The sequence below is a fragment of the Amblyomma maculatum genome, chromosome 6 (assembly GCF_055883805.1).
Source record: "Amblyomma maculatum isolate TAMU_Amacu chromosome 6, ASM5588380v1, whole genome shotgun sequence".
NCBI lineage: Eukaryota > Metazoa > Arthropoda > Arachnida > Ixodida > Ixodidae > Amblyomma > Amblyomma maculatum.
The window spans coordinates 168,843,843-168,867,160 of record NC_139349.1 but is presented as its reverse complement, the minus strand read 5'-3'; the positions used below and the strand labels follow the sequence as shown (position 1 = coordinate 168,867,160).

Genomic DNA, 23,318 nt, shown 5'->3' with positions numbered 1-23,318 from the left:
ATGCCTTCGTAGTGCATTTTGCGGCTGAGTAAAATCGAGCGACAGGCCTCTAACTATATCAGATTTACACGGCTTCTTTTTTTTGGTGCTCTTTCTTCCTATTGTCGCCGCTGTCACCAGTAGAGGCTGAGGGGACGAACATGACTCGGGTTGCGTCCCGTTAGCTGTAACAGCCTAGCAGACGACGATCGTGGACTGGGCAACCTTGTGCGCGCGAAGTTATCCTCGGTGAATTCGCAGCTCCGCGCCTCGATAAGGCACTAACAAGCAGTTCGGTCGATGCTCTCGCGGTACTATTAAAGAATTGACAGGCTGTACATCCTCCGTACCCACAGCAGTAAAATACTAGCCCTCTGAGATGCAAACGAGTTTACCAGAGACACCACCGCAGGCACCAGCACAGCAGGTGCCCATGCCGCAATATACAAAGAACACCAAACCCAGGACCGCATCACCCGCTTGGAAAACAGTGTCCAAGAGCTCATGGAGAATAAATTGCAAATTATGATCTAGACGACAATGAAAAGCAAGTTAGAATCAGTTATCAAGCCCATGATGGAAAAACTTGAACAAGTTTTAATAAGGATGCAAGCGCATATAATTTAGAATTCACCGCAAAATTCAGGAATTTTGGGACGTTTCTCTAAACAAGGCCAAAAAGCTACACGGAAAAATGGGCACTCGTCGCATAGGCAGCCTTACATTTTATCAAGAACCTTAAGGTGCAACACAGGACAAGACTTATATCTAATCCTCAACATGGTGCCACAACCAAGACCTAAAGTCACCAATCTAAAATGGAACTGCAAGGTACTACAGCATAATAGGGAAACATTACAACAATACATTGACTCTTATGCTCATATGCGCAAATAGCCCTGCAAGACGTGAATAGGGAGGTCAAGATCAAAGAGTACTCAATACATCAAACAAACCCATCGACATGCATCGTGGTCCACAAATCATGCACTGCAATCAATTGTAGACCTTAATCTAGACAGCGATATTGAACTTTTAAAAAATTGCTACCAAAACACAGAAACAGCAAAGGCCCCTATATGCTGAATACATATAGTCGCCCCAAGCAGCTTCGCGTAGCTTTTGACGCGATCTTTGTAAAACTAGTAAGCGATTTTTTCACCCAACAAGCAAGATGCTAGCGCGCTCCTGGATGGATGGATGGATGGATGGATGGATGGAATATAGGAGCGTCCCCTTTGAAACGGGGTGGTAGCATTAGCTGTCATGCTCATTTTTCTCCCTATATCTTAATTATTGATTTAGAATGGTTAACTAAACCATCATTCTATTTATTAAATTTTGTTCCTACATTACTAACATTATGTCACTTCTCTGCTTTTAAACCACCAATCTTCCAGTCGTTTTTTGCTAGTTTCCACCGCCGGTTTATTCACCCGGCCACTGTTATCCCTAATCCCCAGACCTTCAGGAACATTGATTGCGCCTGCACCAACTTCCGGATGGATACCATTACATTCGACTATAATATGGTCAATTGTTTCACTGGTGTTTCCACATACAGCACATGCGTCATCCCCATACTCTCGACACCAGGCGCCATCTGACGGGCGGGCGCGGCGTTAAATGCTTGTTTGTGAGCGAGAGAGAGAGAGAGAGAGAGAAAACTTTTAATGAGCATATAATCAGTAAATATTCGCAGGAGCTGGGTGGTCGGTGCCCCTAGTCCAGGGCTCCGCTGGCAGCAGCTGACTTGCGGACTAGCTGTATAATCCAGGCTTGCTGGTCCAGGTTGTCGCTGGTCAGGGCCGCCTCCCACTGCTCGTGTGTCGGGCAGGGCACTATTAACGTTGGGTCAGGTTTGTCCTGGCATTCCCAAGAGATGTGAAAGAGTGTGGGGCTTGCACCGCACCAAGGACAGTAACTCGTGTATTTTGTTGGGCTTGTCTTATTTAAATTTTGAAGATTAGGGAATGTGTTTGTATTTTTCTCCAGTCTATAGCGTCCGAGGAAGGAAGGTGTTTGTGTGGTGGTGAGAAAATTCTTCTTTCTAACCGTAGGTGTTCCAGCCTGTCGCCGTAGAATCCTAGGAGAGGGGTGAGGTAGGGATGGGGATCCGCCCGGTTTGTAAGAGCTCGGGCTAGATCATTCGCTACCTCATTTCCTTCTAGGCCTTCGTGTCCAGGTGTCCATGTAATTGTGTGCGTCTGGGAGATGGAACGTAATATTGCACACGCTCTTTTGTGAGGTTTTCCGGCCAGGTAGTCCCTGCAGGCTGGTTGGGAGTCCGTCACTACGTGTGATGACTTATTTTGGTTGTCTTGTGTTTTTATGGGGATGGCTATTGCCAGTGATTCCGCTTCCGCAGGATCCTTGGCATAGATCGAAGCCTGAATAATTGGCCTCTTCTTGTGGTCAACTGCAGCTATTGTGAACTTGCCAGGTTCGCCGTAAGCCCCTATGTCCACGTAGACAACTTTCGCGTCTTTAGACATTTGTTTTTCCAATGATTTGACTCTGGCTTTCCTTCGACCCTTCTGTAACTCATGGTTCATGTGCCTGGGTATCGGGTTCACATAGATGTTGTCTCTTGTGAATGTCGGAATTTGTGATTTGATCTCAGAAGTTCTTAGTGCCTGCCATAGCCCTAGTTTTGACAGGATTTTCCTACCCGCCTGCGTTGTTGTTAGGCGTTGTTTCTGACTCTCTAGAACCGCCTCCTTGAGCTCCTCGAAGTGTGTGCACTCCGAGTGCCCAAAGACGTTCCGTTGATGTTGTTGGCGGGAGGTTTAGGGCCGTTTTATAGGCTCCTTTTATGATAGTGTCAATGGCCCTTTTATCAGTGAATCTAATTTCGTGATATGGGAGCCCGTAGGTAATCCTGCTAACGACTAGGGCCTGTACAAGGCGTAGGGTGTCCTCCTCCCTCATCCCTTTCCGGTGGCAGGTCACCCTTCTAATCATTCTGGAAATTTGGTTGACTGTGGTTTTGAGTGTTTTGATTGTATAATCCACTCTCAAATTGCTTTGCAACCACAGCCCCAAAACTCTGATCTTGTTCTTCTCTTGAATTATCTGGTCTCCTAGAGAGAGCTGAATTTCTCCTGGGGACTTGTAATTTCTTCTGTGTAGCCTGATAAGTTCGGATTTTTCTGGGGAGCATTGAAGACCGCTCTCCCCGGCAAATTCCTCGACTAGGTCTATAGCGGCTTGCAGAGCTTCTTTTTGCGCCAAGGATCCCTGAGTAGCCCAGATGGTGATGTCGTCCGCGTATAAAGTGAAGCCAATATCAGTGCGGGTCAACAGTTTTTTTGCTAAATTTATCATTGCTATGTTAAATAGCATTGGAGAGATTATAGAACCCTGCGGTGTACCTTTGTTCGGCATGGGTACTTTTGGTGATCGGATCTCTCCAATTCCTATGGTGGCTGTGCGATCTGAGAGGAAAGCCTTCACGTATTTGAAAATTTTCTCTCCGCAGTTGATATTGTTTAATTCTTGCAATATGGTTTGGTGGCCAATGTTGTCGAATGCTCCTTTGAGATCTAGTGCCAGAATGAAATTTTCGCCTTTTCGGGGTATGGTGTTGATTACCTCTTCCCTAATCCGGAGGAAAGCATCTTGCGTACAGAGTCCCTTGCGGAAGCTCAGCATGCAGGAAGGAAAGATGTTTTCGTCGATGTAATTTTGGAGCCTTAGGTGCACTACTTTTTCATAGAGTTTTCCCAGGCAAGAAGTGAGGGAGATAGGACGGAGACTCTCCACAGCCGGTGGCTTTCCAGCCTTTGGTATGGTGATGATATCTGCGTGTCTCCAAGCTGATGGGACCTGTCCCTTCTCCCACAGTTCTTCGCTGATGTACTTCGTTAGGTCTTGCAGATGTTCGGTGCTTAAGTTCCTAATCATAGCGTAGGTGACTTTGTCTCCTCCGGGGGCAGTGTTTCTTGTAAATGTACGGGCGGCTGAGTAGACCTCCGCCAGTGTTATGGGGGAGTCAAGGGAGGGGTTTGGTTGACCCGCATATGAAGTTTGGCAAGCCGGAGTAGGGTCTCCTATGTATTTCTTGTGAGCGAACATCGCGCTCTACCACCTATGCATGTAGGTGTTTGCAGTGCATCGCTACGTACATTTGTCCCTGTCCCACGGAGTGGTACAGCGATTTGAAGTGCGCTGTATCCTCAACGTAATATACGAGGGTATATTCTACCATGCAAGTTACGAACTGTATATCGCCGCTTATGCGCAGCAGTGGTTCGCTTTTTGTTTATTATTATTTTTTTAAAGGGGGGGGGGGGGGCTGCTCTTCACATGTGAGAAATCAACATGTTTTTATCTCGCTTTTTGATTTTGCGCACAAGAATGTAGATTTTTGGGGTGGTAGTGGTTATTTATTGCATACACAAAAGGAAGGAGAAGATGTTTGCCAGCCCCGGTATCTGCTATCTGATATCTGAAGCACCTGAATAGGGGCGGCGGAAATAAAGGGATATCGAGGAAAAGGTAGCGGAACTCAAAGAGGTGTGCGATAGGGAGAAAGAGAATGGTAGGTAAAAATAAAAGAAATTTATACACTATGGTACAGTATACAGTAGTTTGCTTGAGGCCCACCCGCAAATGTCTTAGGTCACTGAGCACTCGGCACATCGGGCGGGCCTCCGCAATAGCTATGCGTCCAGGCCACTGTTCACAACGCACGCACTTGCACACTGTACAAAACACTGACGGCTGTCGTGGGCGATCGGCCGTTATTGGTCACTGAGCACTCGGAACATCGGGCGGGCCTCTGCAATAGCTCTGCGTCCAGGCCACTGTTCACAACGCACGCACTGGCACACTGTACAAAACATTGACGGCTGTCGTGGGCGATCGGCCGTTATTGTGCGCTAGTTCAGTCACAGCGCGCACTATCTGGCGATGTGAAATAGGCGGGTCATCATATACTCACACAGGCTCCCGTGTGTTCGCTCGCCGACGCGCGCACTGCCCGGTGGCCACAGGAGCATAGCTACGCTGTCCGGGATTACCCCCTGCGCTTTGTAAGCCGCCAGAAACGCACGTCATGGTTCGGCTAGCGCGGCGCAGTGCAGTAGATGATGATCGAGAGTTTCTACCGCACCAAAGCCGTCACACACGTCACTGGTGGCAAGTCCGTGGTGCATCCGTAGTTCCCCAGGCCACACACATCCAATGCGCGGTGCAGCCGTGTCAACGAGCGGCCGTTGACACTGGGAATGCGCTCACCTCTTGAGATGCGTGGGTCGGGGTGCTGCGTCCGGAGGTGGTCGTCGATTACCGCACGCACGTCCTCCAAAACGAGTTGCTCATCGCTAGGAGGGAGTTCATGTGCTGCGGTCGCGAGCTCGTCGACACGTTCGTTGCCCTCTATGCCGCAATGCCCGGGGATTCACTGTGCCCGTATAGCGCAGCCGCGCTCCGCTAAGCGCTCGAGACGCCCGCGAATCTGACATAGCAGCGGAGTTCCCCGGCCGGTGGTTCAAAGGCGGCTGAGGGAAGCGCGGGAGTCACGTATCACGGCACACCTGGGTGGCGGCGGAGTCAGTTCAAGCTGTAGATCCAGGCCTAGGCGTAGGCCCAGCAGCTGTGCCGTGGTGGAAAAACCCAGGAATGACAGGTCTGTGCAGTTGTAGGGCGGGGATGGTAGCCGCCGCTGCAAGCGAGCAACTATCTCTGGCCACGGAGCCGTCGGTGTAAATGAGGAAGTGGTGTTGGAGTTCCTCGTAGATGACGGCTCTGGTCAGCTTCTGCACTGGACAGAGCGGTATGGTGCGTTTCCCAGCGATTCCGACAATCTCTCGCTGAACCTCCGTAGCAGCGGGCCAAGGTGAGAAGTCGTAGCGGGGCGTTGCATTGGTGAGCTGCTCGTACTCGTGCAGCGCCGCTCCCATGCGCGAGTGGCGATGATGTCGCAACCGATGTAGTAGCGGGCCGCCGTCCTCTGCGCGCTGTAGGCGATCGATTTGTCGGAGCGCCTGCCGCGTGGCCTGAAGTTGTAAAGGCCACGCACCTGCCTGGGCCAAAGTAGCTGGACATTGAGAGTTCTGAGGAAGGCCGAGGCAAATGTGGATCGCATTGCGATGCTCGCCCTCCAGCTTCTTCCAGGGTGGTTTTCCTCAGTGTGGTGAGCGGTAGCGCGTAAAGTATTGCCCCCACAGCCGCGGAGTTGTATAGCCGTAACGCAGCTTGCTGGGAGATGCCCTGGCCTCGAGCAGTGAGCCTGTGTATGGCGGCGGTGGTTCTCTTCATCTGCAGGCAGGCCTTGATCGCCGCGGGTCGGAAGGAAAGGCGCTAGTCTATGTCCAACTCCAAGTACCGCACCGAACGTCGCCACGGCAGGAGGGTCGCGTCCAGTGTGAGCGGCGGTGGTCGCTTGCGCGAGCTCGGAACAGAGGCCATTGCGACGAACTTGTCCGCGCTGAGCGAGAGACCTAGTCCGTGCAAACAGTCGCTCACCACCGTCAGAGCTGCCTGCAGTCACGCGCGCACCCGTGCTGTCTCCCCGGCGGTCCCAGGCACTACAGAACAATGTCATCAGCGTATATGAAGATGTACACATGATGCCGGCCGCCTGCAGGCAGGCAGCCCGGCACCACCGACATCGCCACATTGAACAGAAAAGGTGACAGGACAGAGCCCTGCGGCACGCCTAGCCCGGCCGGGCGAGGCGCCGGGAGAGTACCCCCCACGCGAACACGCATAGAGAGTGCCTGGAAAAAGCTCCGAATGTATTGTAGCAATCGTCCGCCCAAGCCAGCCTTCTCAAGCGTCGCGAAAATGGGAGCGCGACAGACGTTATCAAACGCGCTCGACACGTCAAGCAGTAGAAGCAACGCCACCTGCCTCACTGCCTTCGCGTGCTCGAGCGCGCTGACAACATCGGAGGTGGAATCCGCAGTGCACCGCATTCCGCGAAAGCCCGTCTGCCGCTCATCAACCAAATCCGCCGCCGCAGCCAGCTCGTTAGGGCGATGTTAAGCCATGTGTTCCATGAGCTTACTAGCCGCAGATGTTAGCGCCACTTGACGGTATCCCGCGAGCTGGGTTGGTGGGCGTCCTGGCTTGAGGATGGGGCAGACGACTGCCGTGCGCCAGTCCTGCGGGAGGGTCCCGCGTTCCCACTCTAGGTTGATCTGCGGCAGGAGAACCAGCCATTGATCTGCGTCCAGGTTGCGCAGCATCTGATAAGTCACCCCATCCGGCCGTGGCGCCGAGCGACGGTGGCAGCGCTGTAGCGCATTGTTGACTTCCGTCACTATGAAGGGGGCATTACAAGGGCCACCAGGGGTAGGAGCGCTGGCGCTGTCTCCGGGGCTCACAGGCGAAGTGTGACTGCCTGCGTTCGCGGGGCTTTGCGGCGCAAAGCGGTCCGCAAACCGCCTAGCTAGCTCCTCGTAGCTAAGGCCACTCGAGATGGCGAGAGCGGCCAGTGGCTGCGGGTTCGCTTGTGGCGTTGTGATGCGTCGCAAGATGGTAAAGAGCCATCGCGAGCTACAGTCCTCCTCTATCTTCCTGCAGAGCGATGCCCACTGCCGGCGGTAAGGTTTCTTGGAATGCCGCCTCGTTGCTGCGCCCAGCCGATTCTATACTGCCCAGTCAGTTTATCGATCCGTCCGCCGCGCTCGTCGCTCAGCTTTGTCGCGTTTTTGTCTCAGGTCGAGCAGCTTTTGGGACGTTGGTTGCCCTGCCCGAACCTCTACGCGGCTAGTTGCTGCGAACGCGCTGCGGACGAGACTGGAGAAGAGATCCGCGCCGGACGCAGCTGCGGCTTCTACTTCGGTTCGGAAGCGGGTCCAGGTGACAATGGAGTAAGTGCACGTGGCGCGAGCTTTCTTGGAAGTGGGCTCAATAAGGATGGAGATGTGATCAGAGCCCCAGAGTGATGGTGCACGACGCCAGGTCGCCTCGATGCCACTGGAGGCGAACGCAACGTGTACGCAGGAGCCGGGTGTGCCGCGTCGCTGGAAGGTGGGCTCGCCGGTGCTTAGCGGTGTGAGTCCCAGCTGTGTTGCCATGGCGTGGAGGTCGTCTCCTCGCGCGGTGTTTCGGGCACTGACCCCCGCCCAATGATGGGCATTAAAATCTCCGAGGATGATTTGTCGGGAGGCACGACACGAAGAGACTGCACTGAACCACTGGGCGTTCCACTGCACAGCTGGGCGCATGTAAACACTAGCCACAGACGTGTTCACACCACATATGCGGACTGTAACAACACACTCCTGCACATCACTCATCGCCGCCGCCGAGTTAACGAGGACATGTTGGACATCGCGCGGCACATAAACCGCACACTGACATTCCCCCGGTTTGTGCTGCGGATCACTGCACGGCACTGCAGCACAGGTCACCTCCTCACAGGTTGTCGGGGAGTGGTATCCGACGTAGCCGGGCAGCCGCATTTGAGGCTCCCCTTCTTGTGCACGAACGTACGTCTCCTGCAGCGCTACAACCCCAGGAGACTCGTTAGACACTCGTAAGCGCAGCTCTGAATAGCGCGCGGCAAGAGAACTACGTTCCACTGCAGGATGGAAGGAATTCGGGGAGGTTTCCGGCGACTAGCCGTGATGTCGGACATCCTGTAAGGAGGCGCCTACTGCTTCTAAGCAGACGCGCTTGTCGGGAGAGTCCTCCGGGAAATATCGGGCGAGGACGCGAATTGCAGCCATCAGCTGCTCGATCTTTTTGTTTCGCTCGTCCGGAGAGGTGGAGTGGATGTTGCCCGCACCGAAAATGGGTTGTGCGGTGCGAGCTGGGGTCTGGGAGCCCCCGAGGTGCTGCTGGCGTTGCTACTGGCATGCCGCTGGTGACGCCCTGCTGCTGGCGCGGTCCCTGCAACTGGCCCTGGTCCTGTCGGGGCTGCTGGGGCGGGTGCTTGTGCGCGCCGCGGGAGGCCATTTGCGCATAGCTGGGAGCACGCTGGTGCTGCTGGCGACCCGAAGGAATGGTTCCCTCGCGCGAACAACCCGCCGGGAGAGGGGCACTACTGACTCGCGAGGATGGTGGCCACGTGCTTCTCGCTCTGCCACGCGGTCCAGGCTGGATTCGTGGCAGCATGGCGGCCTCCACAGTTTGAGCACCGCGGCTTGGCTCTGGCGCATTCCGCACTTGATTCTGGCCCGCCGCAACGGGCACAACGCTCCATAGCGCGACAGGCTTCGGTTGAATGGGCCAGGCTAGAACACCGAGCACACTGTAGCGGGCGAGGACGACACGGTCGGACCTGCAGGACCCAGCCGTGGATGGATATATGTGGTGGCGGGGCAGTAGCGGCAAACCTGAGCCTCAGGATGCTGCCGTCCAATGCGGCCGCTTTCACTGTCACAGCAGAGTCCACCGCTGCAAGGAGCTGTTCGGCCGTGTGGCGGGTGTCGACACGAAATACCAGTCGCTGCACTCGTTGAGCGGCGCTGGTTCCTTGACCCGCACGGGCAGGCCACGGATGACCGTTGTGGCCAAGAGGGCAATGAAATCGCCCTCGTCGGCCACGTCCACGGCCACTACGTTGCGACGCGCACTGCTAGCACGCCAGGACATGGATGAAGCTCCTCCGCCAGGTCCCAGCCTTGTCTGGCTGCACCTCGAACATCTGGCAGCACCTCGAAACGCCCCCTGTTGACAACCGGACCGTCGAACCAACATCAGCAACCCAATCGTCACCGACAACGTGGAAATCATCGCCTATAAATCAGCGACATCCACGCCCCGCGCACTGTGGGCTCTGCGGCTGTGCCACTGCACACGTCGCTAACACGCTTACCTTCGCAATGCAGGTTAGTAACAAGTATGCCCTTTTCTCTAGAAAAACGAGCAATATTCGCCTGGTACAGTACCGAGCCCGCAGTGCTGCTTTTGACTTGCTATTGAATGTGCAAATGTCATTCGCGCATTATTGTTAATTTCTGGCGACGTGGAAATGAACACGGGACCATCAGATACAGACAATATCTTGGCTGAACTGCAGAAGTTAACCGCGGGTCAATCGCAGCTCATCATTGAAGTACAGGGTCTCAAAAACCAACTAGCATCAACTGATAAAACGTTATCAACCTTAAGTGACCGCATTGCAGACTTAGAAATCAAATGTCAATCCTTCGGCAACATGCAAACAGAACTTGAAAACCTTCAGGTCAACACTACAGAGACCAGCCGCCAGCTTTCCGTGCTCGACTCCCTGCTTGATGACTTCGAGAACCAGTCGAGAAGGAATAACCTGATATTTTATGGCCTCCCGATCCAAATAGATCAGAAACATACGAACAATCAGAAAAGATTATCATAGATCACTGCCTTCAAAATCTAAGCTTGGAATTAGAGCCTAAAAATATTGAGCGCGCTCATCGCCTTGGCCGACATAGCTCAGACCGTCAAAGGCCAGTATTAGTGAAGTTCTCTTCTTTCAAAACCTAGGGAATAATTCTATCCAAAGGCCCAATGCTCAAAAACACCGATTTTAGCATAGGCGAAGACTTCTCTCGTCCTGTCCGAAATGCACGGAAGCAACTTATTGCATTCGCGAAAAACAAAACCGGACCTTTTTCCTTACGATATAAAACTTTGCACATGGGACCAAAGCGCTATGTTTTTGATGAACAGTCTCAAACCGTGAAAGAAGTCTTGTAGGAATCATTTCGCCGTCCGAAAACGCATAATCAGCCAGGAACAAACACTCAAAACAACCTTTCGTTTTCGATAATCTATGCAAATGCTCTAAGATTTCTTCCTAAGCGCGAAGTACTGTCAAGCATTATATCTTGCTCTGGCAGCAACATACTAATCGTAACTGAAACATGGCTCACACATGACGTTGCAGATGGTGAAGTTCTAGACGACATGCCGCACTTCAACCTATATCGAAACGATCGCAAAGGTGCACGAGGAGGAGGCGTTTTTATCTGCATTAACAAACAAATATCATGTTGAACTGTAGCAATCAATTCTAACCTGGAACTAGTATGGCTCAAGTGCAGCACTCCAAACGAAACCGTCCTTCTTGCCGTCTGCTATAGGGCCCCAAGCAGTAAACCGGGATTCGCCGAAAAACTAAACGACGCGCTTGTACAAGTTACTACCAAGCATCCTAACGCGAAAATTCTCCTTTTTGGTGACTTTAACTTTCCGTGCATAGACTGGCAAAATTTAGGGCCACTGATGGCTGGAAACTGAGGAGCAAGAAACTTTGTTGAAGTATACCTCAATTTTAATCTCAGTCAAATGGTCCTTGAACCCACTCGTGTTACTGAAGGGACATCTAACATCCTAGACCTAATCCTAACAAACCACCCTGAGAATCTAACATCACTTACCTACCTGCGCGAAATTAGTGATCATAGAGTTACTCACGCCACTTTCAACTTCTCCCCTACACCCCGCCAAACCTTCAGAAAAACTATTCGTGTTTATGATAAAGGAAAGTATGATGCTTTTAGTAATGAATTACATGCTTTCCTGCCGTCTTTCCAATCTACTTTTCATAGCCGATCTATTGAAGACAACTGGCTAACCTTCAAAAATAAGATAAACGAACTAACTTGCAAGTTCATTCCTTCTACCAGTTTTCGGGCCATTCGCCAAAAACCTTGTTTTACTAAAACTCTCAAAAAATTGGAAAGAAAGAAAAAATGTCTTTATAGGTCAGGAAAAATGCAGTCTAATACAGAAGCATGGCAGCGATATCAAGCAGCCGAGGACACGTACTACACAGCACTCCAGCGCCAAAATAACCTTTTTCGAAACTGACCTACCAAAAATCCTGGTCAGCAACCCTAGAAAGTTTTGGGAAATACTAAACCCACAAGCGACATGTACCATTACCCTTACCAACCCAGCAGATGAAGAGATTAGTGACGCCGACTGTGCCGACGAATTCAATTGCTCTTTCGCTGCTGTTTTCACGACAGAAACTGATTCATCAATGCCCAGCCTACTTTCATCAGTGCTTCCAGCAATGTCACCTGTTACCATCAGTGCGCCTGGCATCTCAATCCTCATTAACAAAATTAAGCTCTCATCATCTGCTGGCGTTGATGATATCAATTTCAAAGTTTTAAACAATACTAAAGACATATCTTCCGTATATCTGTCTCTTTTATTCTCACAGTCTCTTTCAACAGGAACGCTACCGAACGACTGGAAGATGGGGAAGGTCATCCCGGTCCACAAATCAGGTACAAGAGAATCGCCATTAAACTACCGTCCCATCTCTCTAACTAGCCTGCCATGCAAACTCATGGAACATGTCATCTACTCCCATATCATGAACTTTCTAGATTCACACAAATTCTTTCATCCTGCGCAACATGGTTTCCGAAAGGGTTTCTCGTGCGAAACACAACTAGCAATCTTTACTTTCGATCTGCACACTAACCTTGATCGTAACCAGCAAACTGATTTCATTTTCTTAGACTTTGCAAAGGCCTTTTATAAGGTGCCTCACAAACGCTTACTAATGAAACTCTCCGTTCTAAAATTGCATCCCAAAATTCTAAATTGGATTAAAGAGTTTCTTGCTAACCGCTCACAGTTCGTCTATGTTAATAACAAAAGCTCAAACACAATCCCCGTAACATCTGGCGTCCCAGAGGGATCTGTACTCGCTCCTCTCCTGTTTTTAATATATATAAATGACCTACCACTTCATGTACACTGTCAGATAAGAATCTTCGCCGACGACTGCGTAATCTATCGGAAAATTACTAACGTATCTGATCAAGTAGCACTACAGCATGACCTAACCCAAGTGCAAAAATGGTGCAATCGCTGGTTAATGACTTTAAACGCCAAGAAGTGCAAATTGATCTGTTTTACTCGTCAGCATAACCCCCTTATTTTTTCATATGAAGTTGCTAACTCTTCCATAGAACGCGTGGAATCATATAAGTACCTTGGAATCACACTTTGCAGCGACCTTTCTTGGTGTACACACATAACTAACATCATATCATCTACAAACAGATCTTTATGCTTCATAAAACGTCACCTACGTCATGCGCCCCAACAAGTAAAACTTTTGGCATATAAAACACTGATCAGACCAAAGCTTGAGTACGCCAGTCCAATATGGAACCCATCTCAGATATACTTAACAAATGCGCTCGAATCAGTTCAAAACCGCGCCATCCGTTTCGTGCATCACGCATACTCGTATTCCATCAGCGTTTCATCTCTAAAGGAAAATTCCAGTCTTGATAACCTTTTACTCCGTCGCCGCATTGCCAGTCTTTGTTTACTGCACAAAATTCTAAACAGTTCACTAAATCAGGCACCTTACATTGTGCATCGCACCCACATACCTCATCGCGCTTCGCATCCATTCCAGATAACTCGGCCTGTTGCTCGCACCAAAACTTTTTCAGGATCTTTTTTTTCCCGAGCAATTGTGGACTGGAATGCCCTTCCCCACGAAGTCGCCGCCCTCTCATGCCAATCTTCATTTATTGATGCCTTAAAAATTTATTTTCAAACACAATCACCTGTGCTTGTATTTTCTCATGCTTGTAAACCCACCCCTTACGTAATGCCTCCAAGAGAGGCCTTTAAGGAAATAAAGTGAAGTGAAGTTCTCAGGTGAACCCAGTACCCCGGACTGCAGGGCCGAAAAGCACCGTCTTGTGTGGCAGCGCGGTGGGGGCCACCACAGCAGACGCAGCCCTACGGAGGGCCGCCTGAAGGCGCCGCTGGGCCTTGGTTGTCTTGATTGTCCAAGGCACCAGGTTGGTGGGGTCCGCTGCTTCCTGGACACACGCGCTCGGCAGCTGCCGTTTTGTGCTGGTCTCCGCGGTGGAGCAGGTGCTGGAGGCTGCCGGTCGCTCCTGCTGCACCAAAGGCATCGCTTCAGCAGGCTGGATACTGGATATGCCCATGACTGGAGCTGCTTCCACTGGGACTGCAATTCCCCCCGTTGGGGTACCGCGGGAGACGGATCCAGAATCAGGGGGCCGGTGGGCCTCCTTCTTGCCACCTGCTGCCTCTAGACTGTCAATGTTGCTTCGTCTGGGGCTGGGCGAACGCCGCCTCTTGCGCAATACGGAAGTATCCATTGCGGAACCTGTGTCTTCGTCTTGGGACGCCATGGTGTGCACTGAAGTGGGAACTACAGTGTCTGGTAGTGCCTTTCTTGTTTCTGGTGCGCCGCGCGGGACTTGATCGGGGGCGCATACACTGAGCCCGTCCCGCGTGACGATAGCAGACGGGATGTTGGGCGAGCGCAAAGAGCGTAGTGCGTTCTTGGCGGCCTCCGCTGACTGGGTCGCCAGCATCTTCCGTTGTGCTGCGACAAGGAACTGCTGAAGCAGATCGGAACATTCTTCGATCGCCGGGCGGCACGCGCTCAGGGCTCTCCTGGCTGTGATGATTTCAGCCTTGCTTTTGCGAGGCTAAAGCGTTTGACTGCGTAGATCACAGCAGATTGTGGCAAGCTCTCCAAGAGATGGGAGTTCCAATTCACCTCATCTGTCTCCTCAGGAACCTTTATGAAGGGCAAGAGGCCACATGGCCTTACTGATTGGTTTCTGATTGAGAAAGGGGTGAGGCAAGGCTGCATACTGTCGCCCTGCCTATTTAACCTATATGCAGAGTGCATCATGAGGAAGGCCGGTCTGGACGAGTCTTCAGCTGGAGTGAAGATTGCTGGAAAACGTGTCAATAACATTAGATATGCGGATGATACCACTTTAATGGCAGAAAGTGAAGTGGAACTCAAAAGACTTCTGATGCGCGTACAAGAAGAGAGTGAGAAGTTTGGGCTTAAACTGAACATTAAAAAGACAAAGATCATGGCGTCTTGCCCTATCAAGTCCTGGAGCATCAATGGACAAGAAGTGGAAGCTGTGACAGATTTTCTGTTCTTGGGCGCCAAGATTACCTCGGAAGGAGACTGCAGCCATGAAATTAGGAGACGCCTGCTTCTGGGAAAGAGAGCAATGGTTAGCCTTGACCGTCTAGTAAAGAGCAGAGACATTAGTCTACCAACCAAGATCCGTATAACCCGTGCTATGGTCTTTCCAGTTGTGATGTATGGATGCGAGAGTTGGACTGTGAAAAAGGCTGACCGCCGAAGAATTGACGCGTTTGAATTGTGGTGCTGGCGAAGGCTCTTAAGAGTTCCATGGACTGCCAGAAGATCAAATCAGTCGATATTGTCGACCATATACCCTGACTGCTAATTGGAGGGTCAAATTCTAAAGTTAAAGCTCAGCTACTTTGGTCATCTGATGAGAAGAGAGGAGTCGCTAGAGAAAGATTTGATGTTGGGAAAGGTTGAGGGTCGCCGGAGAAGGGGTAGGCAGCGAACGCGATGGTTAGATGGCATTCTCGAGGCATTGCAGATGAAGCTATGTGATGTTAAGAAGATAGTTAGAGACCGGAAAGCGTGGCGTGACATGGTCCATAGGGTCACGAAGAGTCGGACACGACTGAACGCCTGAACTGAACTGAACTTTGCGAGCCCTACCGCGAGACGCCCGGGAAGGCTCCATTGGCGATGCTACAGGTTGGCTTTGAGCGAACTCTTCTCAGCTTTCCGCGAACGCCACGCCGCGCACCCGCGGTAGCTACCCTGCGTCTCCACGGCTGTTAGGCTTAGCACTTGTCCCGCTTTACGAGGAGTCCAACAGGTTCAACGTAGAAAATAGTCACTCACACGCTAGCTGGAGGTTCCTGGCGAGGCCGAGTGCTGAAGGGAGCCCGCTGATCATGTATATCTGATGATTCACTGCTCCAATCCGCCAAAACAGAAGATTTCAACGGAGCACATGCATCATATGTCCGCTCATGACGAAAGCTCTCCGGTGTCCCTCGGTCGAACATGACACGAAACCTAGATTTTTGAACCTAACCTGATTCCATGGCATCAGAGTTAGCCGGACTGACGAGCCTTGCGCTGAAGATTGCTTAGGCGAAACGTGTGTTCGTCTTTGGCTTTCTTTTTTTTTTTAAAGGAATCTAAGTACGACAATGAGGATTCCCAATTGTTATATCCTTATTTCAGAGAAAAATCTCAGTGGAAAACGAATGAGCGCAGTAGCTTTTTTCTGTTAGTCTCTACCTCGGACGCAACACTATTTCATTACGTGTTATCACCTGGCCCAAATGGCTAAGCAGCGGTTTTACACACCAATAGCTTATATATTAAACATACTCGTTTTGTCGTTGCAAAACTTGGGAGAGCTGGCTTCTGTGTAAATATCTGTTCAAGATACAAATAACGAAACGGTGTTGTGCCCTCCTGGGGTTGCTCTGTGACTAGCATTCTTTATTTCTGAGCCCGAAGACAGGTTCGATTACAGAAGTGACGGCTGCGCTTTGATGAAGACGAAGCTTAAGCGCTTGTGTAGCGTGTGTGGCTGTGAGGTTCAAGCTAGCAAGCAAGAATTTTGAGATCTTCTGGGTGTTCGGCGAGCGACATTCAAAGAACAGAGCTTGCGTCCGTTTCGCATTAACCTGGAAGTCCTGAAGGTGTTCGGTGCCTGGTGCTTCTTCGTGGTAAGGCCTTTCCACGTTCAGGGGGGGTTTGGTCAAGTGTTCAGGCTAGCTTTCTAGGATTTGGTAATGTAAAGGTTTCATTACCTTGCGCACAGGCATGTCTTTCACCTTCCCGGGAGGGGGCTCGGCAGATTGGTTCGCCAGCCTGCCGACTGAAAGCTTGCCTCTGGAATCACTTGCTAAATATGGTGTCGATGTGATTCCTGTCGCACTCATACAGATAGGCAATGGAATGCTGAAAATGAAAAATCCGAAAACTTTCCAGAAGCAACTCAAGAGTTTGACGGATCACTACCTTGATATCTCTGAGGTGCGACCTTTCGGGAGACGAGGTATAGTTTGCAAATCTGCAAACATTAATTGTGTGTCAGATCTGCTACGCTGCAGATCTTTTACCTCGATTCCTGTCAAAGCCTTTATTCTTGAACAGCTGGCTCGCACTAAGGGTATTGTGCGTGGAGTAGATCCTGCATCTACTTCTCAAGAAATTTTGGAGGAATTTCAGGACGCAGGAGCTGATGTTCTTTCATTGTATCGCTGCTCTGGCATGGTGGCGGGGTGCGTGTTACAGAGTGAGTTATAACAACTTTTGCCAGTCTCATGTGTCCATCTGGGTTAAAAATTTGGCCAATTGTCTAATGCATTGACTCGCTACGTCCTCGCCCCCTCCAATGTACCAACTGTTGGCGATTTGTACAAAGTGGAAGAGCGTGTAAGTCGGCGACTAGATGCAGGGTGTGTGGGGAAGGACACTCTTCTAATAGCTGTACCGCCGCAAAACCTAGTTGTTGCCTATGTAGTAACGAGCGCTGGGCTGATGTCTCCAGTTGTGAGAAACGTTCTCAGGAGCAGTCGTTACTAAAATTAATTCAAGAGAATCGTTGCTCTCGAGCAGATGCTTATGCCCTTCTTGATGGGAAAAGGCACACCTATGCCAATTGTGTGCGCCCGTCCACTCCAGACTTTGAGGCCACGTTGTCTACCGCAATTGTGACAACGGTTGAAAAAGCCCTTTCTGTCGTGGTTGACCGTATGCTTACCAGCTTTACTGAAGCTTTGTCTGGGATTGTTGGTAGCCAGTCATCTTGCCCACCTCAACCTGTGCTGACTCCAGCATCTATTTCATCTCAAACCTGTGCTGAAAGTTTAAATGCAGCTTCTCCTATAGTGCTGGCTCAAGTGCAGCCTATCGACAGTGTCCCTGTAAGCATTTCTCGCAAACGTGTTTGCTCTAATGATGATGAAATGACATGCCCTACTCAGAAGCGCCGCGCTTCTACCTCACCCTCTAAGCCCTCCATTTCCCAGACCAAAACTAAAAAAGGGCCTAGCAAAAGTTTTACCGTAATCCGGTGCGTTAAAAGAGGCTGTTGCGGCCTCAATTTAGGTAAGTAATCATGGAAGGTGTACAAGTTCTTCAGTGTAATGATCGCTCTATTGTATCTTCACTTATATTATCTTCTCCTTTCAACACATAAGCCAGACATAGTGCTCTCGCAAGAAACTTGGCTCTCCCTCGCAAAGTCGTTTACCTTAAAGAAATTTCGTGTTTTCCGTGCCGATCATGTAAACGGTGGGGGCAGTGGCTTATTAACTTTGATATAGTCAAAATTATGTCACCGGGCAAAAATAACCAAAACAATAATGAATCCTGAGTGTGAGATTTTGGCTGTAGACATCACATTGCCGCAGTGTGGGGCCCGGTCGCAGTCGCTAACGTCTACTGCCCCACGGATGTACGTAGCACAGACTATTTTGACAGATTACTTACAAATTATAATAGGGTTGTTATTGCAGGCGATTTTAACTCGCACCATATTCTTTCGGGTAACTCATGTGGACAACTGTTATGGACGTGGATGTTGGCGAATGCTGAGCACTGCTGCAATTCTCGGGCTATAATCTTCATGGGCGGAAATTCGCGATCTGTCATCGATTTATCCATGCCGGCAGGTGGGATACGTATAGGAGGATGGTCAACAGTAGACAGTGGTACATCGAGTGACCATTTTTCAATAACATTTACCATCATGATGACCCCAACACGAGATAGCACTTTTGACCGTAAACTAGTAAAGAACACCAAATATGCAGCTTCGCTACGCTCCTGCCTCAAATCAAACCTTTGTTCATGTAGGACCGATAAAGCACTACAGGTATTTTCCTCAATTGCGAATGCTACTGTAGATTCCCAGTTCAGTGTGCGGTCTGCAGAAAACAATAAGTCGCCATCCCCATGGTGGAATGACGCGTGTGAGAAAGCCTTCCGCCGTAGGAAAGCAGCATGGAAAAGCCTTTCTTATAACCAGAGCTCAGTAAAAAGGATAAACTACAAATTTTGTTCGGCGTCATTTAAAAGAGCCTTAGCGCAGGCAAAAGACGAGCACAACGAAAATTTAAATAAATTTGTCAAACCCTAAGCACAGGAAGGCTTTGTATCGTTTCATGGAACAAAATAGAAACTCACACATTTCTCAGTCATTACATTCAGTCTCCACAGGAGGCAAAGAATGAGTTGCAACAAATTGCACAAGGGCTAGCATTACGTTTCCAGGAGCAGTGCAGAGTTCCCTTGCACACTCCCATTTCCTGCTCAGACTATGTTGAGGTTGATAGGTCAGAATTCCTATCTGTGATTTCTTCCATGCAAAACTCGGCTCCAGGTTGGGACGGGGTTACAGTAGGTATGCTCAAAATTTTAGCAAATGAATTCACTCAGGATCTCCTGGATCTGGTTAACGAATCATTAGAATCTGCATGGCTGCCACACATCTAGAAATTGGCGAAAATTATATTGCTCTTGAAAGACCCTGGTAAAGGATTTTATGTTGAAAACATTCGGTGGATAGCTTTGACTTCGAATCCAGTAAAATTATTAGAAAAAATTGTGCATGGCCGCCTCTCAAAGCATATTTCAGAGGTTAATGGTTTGAGTTCTTCCCAGATTGGTTTCTGCAATGGATGCTCGATATGGTCTGCATATGTAGATTTAGAGAGCAGGATTCGCCTTGCAATGTGCAACAAGGAGGTATCAGCGTTAGTGGCGCTCGATATTGCTAAGGCCTATGACAGCACTGAACATTCCATTCTACTAAACAAGTTGTCATTATTATGTCCTCCGTTCTACATCTATGCGTGGGTCAGGGAATTTTTGAAAGGACGATAATTCTTTCGCACTGATGGCTCATTAGTCTCAGACACCTATGCACAGACAAGAGGGGTGCCTCAGGGCTCTGTGCTCTCACTACTCCTTTTTAATATATTATTGTGCGATATTCCGGTTCATCCTGATGTCACTGTATATGTATATGCAGATGACCATAGCATTTTTCGCCTCTGCAAAAGATATACAGGACCTCTATCGCTCACTACAGGCTTACCTAAATGCACTTGAGGTCTGGTAGGACAAAATTAAATTGGTTTTAATTGTGTCCAAAAGTAGTGTGCTGTTTTTTAAAACCAAAACTCTCTTATATGTTTTATTAAGCTACCGCTCAGATGTTATATCTCAAGTCGAATCTGTGCGGTATATAGGCATTACGTATGACACTAGTATGAATTGGAGACCTCACATCGAGTCTAATGTTCGGAAAGGTGAGCGTGCCTTTGGTAGGCTCATACGGATAAGTAATAGGAAATTTGGTATGCGTCGAGAAGCTCTTCTACTTTTGTACAAAGCCTATGTGAGACCGATTCTTGAATTTCGCTGTATTCCTTTTTCTGAGTGCCCAAAATATAAGCTGCATCCTTTGCTGCTTTTAGAAAGACGGGCGCTGCGCCTCTCGCCTAGGGCTTCCACAGTCAGTCTCTACCACTGTTCTGTACTTGGAGGCCCGCATTCCGTACCTTAACTCCCGTTTCTGCCTTCTAACTGTTAGATCATTTTTGCGATCATTTGAGGCTACTCCCGGCGTGGCTATACCAATATTTGTGTCAAATCCCGCCCTATTTCTCAGTCACCAGTGGTCAAGAGTCTGCATGCCCCAGGTTGTATTCACGCAGAGCATTTTAACAAAAATTGGTGTGCACCTTGGTTCTACATGTCCTATTGGTTGCTCAACGTCCTTTGTGGATATACATTATGATTCTATATTTCCATCTAATGTGAAGCACTTACCTTAAAGTCTAATATCCAGTCTCCTATGTGATCACCTTGAAATATTTCCTGATCACACTGTAATTGCCACTGATGCGTCCGTGACTGCGCAGAAAGCAGCGATTGGAATTTTTTCAGACTTTCTTTCCTAGAGTTTTTCGGGTCGTGTCCCGTATTACACACCGATATTTCTAGCAGAGTTTATGGCAATTGGGCTAGCACTACTAAATGTTCCCTGCAGTTAATCAAACATAATTTTTCCACCAGACTCTCTTTCTGTTTTGTTGTCACTGGAGTCAGTACGGGATGCTCTGTTGAGCCGCTCACTAAAGTATTTCATACCGGCGTGGGTGAAAGAAATACGCTTCATCTGGGTCCCCGGTAACAGCGGTAACAGCGGTGTTTTCCAGAACGAAACGGCAGATTTGCTGGCTAAATCAGCTCTTGATGCATCTGTTTCATGTACCATCGCTAATATCACCATTTTTGGAATGTCCCGTTTCCAGCTTTATCAATACCTAGCCGTTTCATGCAATGATCCTTTGCTATCTACAACCGAATGCCAGCATTTCATATACTCACGGAAAGTTCGCTCATGTAAATTACGGCAGTATGAGGTAACAATGACTCTCATGAGATGCAGGATTCCTTGCCTAAATCTTTATGTAGATGCGGGATCAGCCCCACAAACCTTTGTGAGGCTTGCGGTGAGATTGAAAATATTGATGACTTCCTTATCTCTTGCCGAAGGTTTTCACATCAGAGAAGTGTGCATTTAGAAACTCCAATTGCACGCTTGGGATTTACGTTGACAGTCTCGCTTCTACTCTCCTTCGGTGCGAGTGTGAAAGGATTTGCGTTGCCTCAAATTTGTCACTACTTACATAACTACATCACAGCTACGGACAGATTTTCTTGCTAATTGTATTCCAAATTTACAAAATTCCAAATTTTTGCTTCGTATTTTTCCTTGATTCAATCTTGTGATCTTAAACGTATGTTTTTGTTTAGTTGTCAATTACTTTAATGCACTAATTCCGTTTGTGTAGGACATTTGGCAGTCCACACTGAACCCTGGCCAATCCCCCTACGTGGGTATGTGCCATATATGAACTCAGAAGAAGATGTCAGCGCATGTTAAAAAAACCTCAAGCAGTCGATAAATTTCCAGAGAACTCCACTACGACATATCTCATAGCTGATGCCACTTATGGGTGCTAAATTTCATACACCATATGAAACCTGTGTTGTATAGCCCCAGCTAGAATTCCTTTGCTGCTGTTTCTTTGGCATCTACGAAAATGTACACGTGCAGGCATAAGTATGCGGAGCACAGTTTTATGTTAAAATTGAAATCACGCCTTCTGCACTGGAGATAAGAAAAAAATATTGTTCAAGCGAAAGTGCACTCACATGGTAGAAGAAAACAACGTGCTCCGTTTATTTTTGTCCGCACTAGTACGTGGATATAAAAAAGTTGTATTATCTTTAACATGCAGGCGCAACAGTTTGATAGGCGCTGTAAAGTTCCAACGATAAAAAGAAATTATCCTAATGCGGCGATGTTCATAAATAAAGCGCAGCAAAATTTGACCAACATTGCCTTGTCAAGTCTGATGAACGCAAATCGATAATTTCTATGTAAATGGCACACACCGCGCGAACAACAGCGCAAGCTAACTGCTGAGGTTCGAAATGGCTGGCAGGAGGGAAGAAGAGCGTATAGGAAGTGGAATTATATGCGAGTCATAAGCAAGAGTAATGTTTGAAAGTGTGCAAAAACACTTTATAATCAGTAAGGGACCGAAACGTAATTATAGGTGGAGCAGTGTGATGAGCAGCATCACAGTTGACGTGAACGTAAAACTAAATCCCTAACATAACAAGTCAATTTTAAATCTACTGCAATGCAAATAATCTTGCTCCAACACAACCGTCCGGGGAAAATATTTTTGGTGATATTCTCTATCGCCTGAAAAATAGCTAAACGCGGCTGTCATGTAGGCGCTGCCGCAGCGATACCGCAACCCCGCAGTCCCCAAGCAAGCACTCGCGCGGCGGTGCGCAACTCGGCAGAAAATTGCCGCGGCTAGGAACGGCTAAAAAATCTAGTCTATAGTCGGCGACTCTGACACTTCTAACCCTTATGGGAATATCCAAGAGATCACGCGAAAAAAAAAAGGAAATTAGCGTCTGTTATTGCTTACATGGCGGACCCATCTCACCCGATGAGAAGAAGTCTTGAATAAGCCCATCGCCTTTGCGGCTTACACGCCATGCAATAGGGCCCGTTGGCGTCAGTACTCAGAGGAAATGATTAGGTGCCCCTACAGCGCGACTCGAAAGCGCGGCGGCATATCTCATCTACTCTGGGATTACCCTGCTTTTTCTACTGAACACTCCGAGATCGAACCCTACCGCCTAAACTACCGTTCACATCTAGGAACTGACGCTAACACACAACCGATATATGCCAATATGGCTCCCTTAGTGGCCTGGTCAGAGCAATGTGATTTCAGTGACGACCTTTGCAAACTTTGAATATTCTCAAAATAACAGCTTGAGGGGCTAGTTGGTGCTGAATAATACCCAGAATTGTGGCGCAACAAACACAAACACATGCGAAGTGTGTTGCGTCTCTTCGCGTGTGTTTGTGTTTGTTGCGCCACATTTCTGGGTATTATACTGAATATTCTGCTTTCTCCCCGTTTCCCCCACCCATGATCATGAGCCTTCCAATGTATTA

General features: G+C 49.0%; 1 pseudogene; it reads right to left on the bottom strand.

Annotated features, from left to right (window-relative positions):
- Positions 1–23,318, bottom strand: part of LOC146187378 (uncharacterized) — a 289,128-nt pseudogene that overhangs the window by 242,078 nt on the left and 23,732 nt on the right.